Source organism: Protomyctophum bolini (assembly GCF_963924005.1).
Source record: "Protomyctophum bolini genome assembly, chromosome: 4".
NCBI classification, from domain to species: Eukaryota; Metazoa; Chordata; class Actinopteri; order Myctophiformes; family Myctophidae; genus Protomyctophum; species Protomyctophum bolini.
The window spans coordinates 24,617,676-24,625,175 of record NC_137865.1 but is presented as its reverse complement, the minus strand read 5'-3'; the positions used below and the strand labels follow the sequence as shown (position 1 = coordinate 24,625,175).

The window sequence follows — 7,500 nt, the reverse complement described above, 5'->3', positions numbered from 1 at the left end:
AAAACCTGCTACACAACATTGTGGTAGGACAAAACCTGCTACACAACAGTGCATAATACAATAGAATGTACTAGATTCTACTAATACTATAATCAAGTATTTAACCACCTTTCAAACTGGCAATATTTTGGGCATGTCGGCTCTGTAGTTGGTCTGCTCTTTTCTTCTCCCGATATACCAAATCTATTTGCGAAAATTAGGCGATATACAAGCTCACAGTGATGCTAGGGTTCAAAATAGATAAAATAGCAGATCTACAAGCTCACAACATGTCCCATCGCGACATTGCTATTCAGGATGCCGGATCAGGGTCTTTTGCTATTTCCCTATGACAAAGTATATAAGGGCTTAAGTGGTTAATGGGGGCAGGATGGAGGGCCTATCATCAGACCACAGCTTGTTATCGGCTGGCTGATGCAATCAGGAGAAGACTGGCACTGGTGGTGAGGCCTCGTTGTTATCTTCTGATGGCCTGCTATGATGTCACCACTGCTGACCCAACAATCCGTGCATTCCTACTGATGGAGGCATGCAGCCACAGGCCGGCACAGGGATATGTGGGAGAGACACACACACTTCCGCACATAGACCTCTCTCTTACCACTAATTAGTAGGGGTGTAACGATATAGTAACTGCATCGAAAAATCTTTTTTAATTTCAAGAGTATGTGGAAATGTAAACTTTGTATCGTATCGTTTTGCAATGCGAATAATTGTTATCGAATCGGTTTGCAATGCAAATAATCGAATGTATCAATACTAACTTCTTGTTCTTGAGATACGTATCGTATATAAAATGTATCGTTACACCTCTACTAATTAGTCATCTGGCATGTTCACTGAAACACACACACACACCCACACACACACACACACGCTCGCCAGCTTATTACATAATTAATTCAGTCTCACACACACATACTGTATACCCACTAGAGAACGCCCTCAAACTCTCGACCGCCCGATAAAGATGGTGATGGCAATCAGACAGGCCTTGTTTAAATTCAACAGGTCTTTCTGTGTCTGCCCTCCAGTATCTGATAAAATCTTTGCAGCATAATTTATTCGTCAGGACGAATACTACTAGTCTATAACTATACTATTTGAGATCAGGCTCCATTGCGTGCGTGTGTGTGTGTGTGTGTGTGTGTGTGTGTGTGTGTGTGTGCGTGCGCGTGTGTGCGTGCGTGCGTGCAATATGTGCATGTGCCTGCATGTTGCTTATAAACAGATGATTTTAGTCGCATCACTTCCCCACAACAGCTACAGTCCTTTGATCCAGAAATCCACAGATGTACACACTGACTTGCCTGGTGTAGTGAAAGCTTTTAAGGTCCATTGTTGTTGCAGGTGTTTGGATAGGCCTTTCCCCTAGACAGTCGTGGAATCGACCAACATGATAAAGGCTCTTTGGCATAGACAGGCAGAATGAGAGCTCAGCCAATATGGAGGAGAAAGAGATGAGAATTGAGCGTAGACAAACAAAATGGGGAATGGGGTAGCAGGAAGGCTGAGAGACAGACAGGCCACCGTGGAATGCTCCAGGGGGGCCTCTCTGTGTGGGCTTACATAGCCTTTGTTCACCCCTGACCCCTGGCTCTCAACCACCTGACAGGTCGCTTCTCCCCAACCCGCATTTCCTGTCTTTCCGTCCATGGCACCCCTCAGTCTTTTGTTATTTCTGAGCTCGTCATCAATCGCACACTGACGCTCCTCATATGGGCCCTTTACCTTATTATGAAATATTTTATCGTTCCATCCTTTCGGTGTGATTCTATTTCGAGATCAATTTCCCATCTATTTCCCTCGGGCCCATGATGTGCTAACTCTACACTCTGTCCCCAGAAGTCCTGGACAAAGCCGGGATGGGAGGCTTGTACAGGGGAGGTCACTGTTTGATCGGGAACGTCTTGTTGACTTAACTCTGGTTGGCTTTTGTTGCCCAGCCCACTGAGAGGCTCCATGCATGAATGAGAGACAGAGCAATAAAGAAAGAGAGAAAGCCTATAGCAGTGGGATGAAACCAAACTGGTCTAGACTGGATGAAAGCCAGATATTGGAGCATAATGACTCAGTCTATATAGTTAGCGCCGTATGTTGGGATCGTTAGCTTGAATGTAACAAAGTTTAGTTCCACAACATGTTTATGCTCACAAAAATACAGGGCTCAGCGATTTTTATGCAATCCCCTTATGTTCAAACTGTGTTTTGGATGCTGTGTTGGTAACTTGGTTCAGAGCCAGAGTTTGGACTGATTCTGAATAAAGAGGGCATGGAGAGAGGGTTGCTTGCAGGGTGTGCAGCCAGGACCCTGAGAACCACCAGGATCCTCTTTAGATGCTTCATTAGTTGTCTGGGGGGAAAAAGGCTTGGAGGAAAAAAAGCAAGGCCTGCCCAGTTTGCAGCAGCTCTGTGTGTGCATTGCATGTTTTGTTTCTTTGGAGCAAGATGTTTGTTTACCAATTCACCCTGTGTTTATCTCGGACTCTTTCGTCTTGTACCCTTCCATCATCCTTCTATCCTCCGGTTCACCTTGATATGATGAAGTAATGCATATAGTCAAAGACTGTGTTGTTAGTGAAGAGATTATATATATTTGAGATCCATGTTCCTCCCAAAGCACGAATCATCTCCTGAGCCAGGTTTCAGTGAAGATAACAAAGGTCTTTGTCTGTCCCTGGTGTGGGATGTGCTATATTTAAGTCACAACAGTGCAATTACCTTCACTAGCGAAAGCCATCTAGCCTGTCATAATGATACACAAAGCATAGCTACACCATCGGGGCTGTGACCATAATGAGATACCCAATGCTATACTTAGGCCTGTTTGGCACAAACAGAGCATTACTACCTTATTTTACTGGACTACATGACTATGAGAAACCAGTGTCAACAGCAGTTCAGCAGCACTTGGTAAGTTGGTGCTGCGATTCCGAGAAGAGAGCTCAGTCAGAGCTTGCAACTATTCAGCCCTCCACCTGTTGAAGTTTTTGTTTTCGGGGTAAAGACTAAAGAATTGTGTATGTGTGTGTGTGAGCGTGCGTGCATGTGTGAATGCATGCTCACTCGTGTCTCAACTTTGGAGAGGGGGGAGGGGAGACCACAGCACCAATTTAATGGTATTCAGGCCTGGTGCATAATGGCCAACAAAGAGACTATCGGCATGTGTCCCCCCCTCTCTCTCTCTCTCTCTCTCTCTCTTTCTCCATCACCCCGGCCCTCACAGAATGTATTGAGCTGCTGCCAGAACCCTGGCTAGTCTATTTCTCAGCCGAAAGCCATCTTCCTGTCTTCCATGAGCTGAGTTATGGCTGACTTACCACTCCCTGGACAGATTTATCCCGCTCTCTTGTCGAGGCATTAACTTATTATTAAACTTTGATTGAGGACTACCGGGACGATAGATTTGAGAACACTTTACTGCCAATTGCCTACCAAGGGGCAACAGGTTAAGAGAAATGAAACAAGGTAGGATCTTTCAGCTGACTATACATGGATGACGATTAAGATTCTGTCTTTTTCGGTCACTTCTCTTCCATGTACTGAATGAACGCAGGGGAGGGTGGGGTGGGGTGGGGTGGGGTTGCAAGAATGTTTTAGTCACGCACAAAAGGAGGATGATATATACATTGGCAGGAGGGAGGGGGTAAGGCAGGAGGAGGGAGCCGTTCAGGAATGCCTGGAGAAGGTGTCAGTGCCAGTGGAGCCTCTCCGAGGTCTTTGGACTGATAATCCTCCACATGACATCGCCATACCACCCGCTACTCTGACCTCAGACCCCAACCCCCCCCGACCCTCGACCCACTCCGCTCTGCCTGACTTCAGACCCTCAAACTAATAAGCATGACTCGGAAACCCTTTTATCCTCTGCTTAGTCAGTTCTTCACGGCGGGCTCACGAAACGAAACCATGCCTTCAGAAGGAACTAGTCAGTCAGGTGATTGATGGATCATGTGATCAGAGGGAAGATGGCCTCCGTTGGGAACTTGCCCTACGTTGCTTTTACAGTTTCACTTCTCTTTTGGCGCCTTTGCTTTTTCTCACTGTCGGTCCACGGTGCCTAACCCCGTTCATGCCTAACCCTGCGCATGCCTGAGGGGCTGCTCCACCCCCCCCCCTCCCAACGCTCACTTCCATGTTACTTTTCAAGTGTGGGTTAAGTGATTATTTTGTCAGACAACACAGCTTTTAGATGTGCCAAAAGCTTTGCCTGTGAGATGGGCGGCGGGCCTCAACGTGAATTTGACTGCCCAAGGCCTCTCTTTATGCTAGTTGGCATGGCTTAAACGCTAGGCGTGGACACTATAAAATGTATTCATTCATATTACATTTGTATGATTTAATTAACCAAATTAGTGTGATTAACATAAGTGTGTCATCTTCTGATAAACAGAAAAGATCAAGTAATTCATGTTTGTAATTATCATCGCTTTTATTACTGTGGTTACTTTTGTAATATTATTCCAGTTTATTTTTCTATTAGTTTTCAGTTTAGTTTAGTTTAGTTTATTATTATAATTGGGGGAGGGGATTTGTCAGGAGCAAGATTTTAGTTCAGAATAGGTGTTCTCTTTGCGAAGGCAATTGACTCACAGTTGTGAGTCATTTTGGCTATGAATTTGACCACATTAACAAAGACCAAAACTAAAGACATTTTCTGTTTTATATTATTTCGTTTTTTTTGTTTGTATTTTGATTACTGATATGGGACACAATCTGAAGTGACATGAATGTAAAGTACTGTAATTTGCTTAGAATTCTGACATCCTCATCTCATACAGGATGAATGAATGGTCTATTTAACAGAGAGAAGTGCCAACATTGTTCTGAAAGTCTGTGACTGGCCAGACACGGGGTCACTCATAACTGAGAATGAATCATTAGAAAGACCGGACTGACTGTAGTGGACGACATAGTGGAAATGAAGTGACATTAAGTGAGATCATTTTTGAAATACTTGAAAGATGAATCAGTCATTGTCCACCACTGAGTCTTTTTTTCTTTTTCATAATAGTTCATTTCTCATGGTCGCTCTCAGGTGAGACCTTGAGATCTCCCTATTTCATCCTTTTATGTCCTTTTCATAGATGAATGCCCCTTTTAAAACTTTGTTATGCGACAATGTCACGGAAAAGTAAAACATGTGAGGGGCGATCTTATCGTCATACATCATCATATATCATCATATTTCATGCTCAGCCAATCAAATTATTTCAAATTTGGTACAAACAGACACACAAAGCTGGGCATAGGAGGGGCTATCGGCCCTCAAACAAAGAGCCAATCTACAACCTCACAACACAACGTGTTACGACGCATTGTGACTGCGTAGAGTTGCACTTTCTGCTCTTGTGAGGAGTGTTGGAGAATAAATTTGGAGAATTTACACCTATGCCTAAAATAGGGACACCAGATTGAAAGTGGTTAAGTCTGTCTGTTTGTGGGTAATTATAGATATTTCACGTTTGAAAGGTATTAATCAATAAGTGTTCATGACCAAATTATAACTACATTAGATACATTTAAATAGCTGAAAAGTAACAGTTTTGGACATACAAGGTTTCCAACTGACGGCTAGGACGCTTCTTGTCTGGAGGATATATAGTACAGTAGTACTAAGCGGTGACCACAGCAGAGCTAGCAATTAGGCCATTACTGTATGCTTACTCATACACTTATTCCACACGTCCAAACAGATTAGGATCTAGATCTGTTTTATCAGCAATTTTTTTGGATGGAGCAGCACAATAGACGGACATGTCGTGGACTGAGTGATAAAGTCACAGCATTGGCCAGCCAGTCGGCCTAACAACAGACTAGCCAATCGCAGAGCAATGGGTTCTCTATGCACACAGAATAACTCTTCCTACTTCCGGGCCCCTTCTAGTATACTTCCTTCACAGGGGTTACCAATGCGTATCTATTCTACGTCCGAGCATAGACATGGTAACGCCCCGCCTGCCTCTGACCGACACTGCCGGCCTTACCAGAGTTTCCTCCGCGGTGGAAGATACATGCTGGATAGTCTCCCGCGAGGTTACTCCGTGGTGGGAAATAAATAAATAATACAAGTGCAATATAATACAAGAGAATGACAGCTTGGCACGCACGACAGTAACTTTTATTTTTGTAGAGGAGGCAAACTAATATTGTTTATGCCGTTGGCCTGTTTATTTGCCAACTTGAAACATTATTGTAGTGTAAAAAGTTCTTGTAATAATGTGACTCTTTTCCCCTGATCTTTATCTTTTTTATAGTATTTAGTTTAACAATAACACTTTAATTTATAACACAGCCAAATCCAACCATACATTCAATCAAAGTTTAGTTTAGTTATTTCACTTATTTGTTTGCCTTTTCTACAAAGTTACTGTCGGGTGTGTAACCTGGTGTATCGGAGGTCAGTCTGGTGAGACCATGGGGGCTAGAAGGGCAGCGTCGGTAGGGTCGGTAGGCCAATCAGAGGCAGGCGTTACCTATGCTCGGACGTAGAATAGATATACGCGTTACCAATGATACTAATTTAGGCTCTGTTCCATTTAGTGTGCAGTGGTACTGGTTCTCCACCCAAAAATGACTCAAAAAGTCCCCCATCGTATGGGCTCAGATTGCATCATTCCAGCAGTCGATGGACTGGACGGGTGGATTCATAGTAGATCGGGTGCACCCTCAAACCTTTTAATGTCAAGGACCCCCATAACTCTGAGAGTGTAAAGGGTTAATTTGGTTCCATCTGTACACTCTCAGAGTTACACACCTGTATGGTTGAAACCCACTCAAGGACACTTTGAGACCTACTGATGTAGCAGAGTGTTTCCAGTGAACCAACATGCACAATAGCAGCACCCTGACTCTGTTTGACCAGAATGGAACAGAGCCTTCATCAGTATCAGCAGTAACACCTGTGAAGGAAGTAGTTCAAGTTCTTTCCAAAATGGTGTGTGTGCATAGAGCCCATTGTCCCTATATAGGCTTTGGCATATACTTCATATAGTCGCTCCTCAGTTGGCCAACTAATGTTGATGTAGGGCTGTGATGATGATGATGATGGCATGTCATTTGTATTACGGTGGTTTGGCAGACACAGATATGGTCGCACCCACCTGATTGCGGATCAATCGTCCCTCCAGGCTATAATAAGATTTAGTGAGTGGAGTACATACTCAACTTGTCCTGCTTGGTATCGTCTATCGCGTCACGTACAGTCTGAATGTGCCACTGTGCCAGACAGTGATTGTTCCCAAGAACAAAAAAACATTGCATGGATGCACCTAGAACGTATCCTCAGTGATGTATCGGGTCTTGCAACATCATGCCCCTCACTCAGGTGACCCAGCCGGGGTGATCAAGTCCCTTCTTACGTCCCAGTAGCTACCTACAGAGCACCAGACACTTCATTCAGGAGTGGCGGACCATTGAGCCGAAATGGGTCCGCAGGTTCCAATGGCCCTCCCAAATGCCTCACTGTGGGCTGTTGGGCATTCTCCTCACGGAAGACAC

The 7,500-nt window shown here is 44.3% G+C and overlaps 2 protein-coding genes across 3 annotated transcripts in view; one reads left to right on the top strand and one right to left on the bottom strand.

The window, feature by feature from the left end:
• The window catches only part of trim44 (tripartite motif containing 44), a 466,525-nt gene that overhangs the window by 65,239 nt on the left and 393,786 nt on the right, over positions 1–7,500 (bottom strand). The window lies entirely within an intron of this gene.
• rassf7a (Ras association domain family member 7a) overlaps positions 1–7,500 on the top strand; it is a 45,999-nt gene that overhangs the window by 2,010 nt on the left and 36,489 nt on the right. The window lies entirely within an intron of this gene.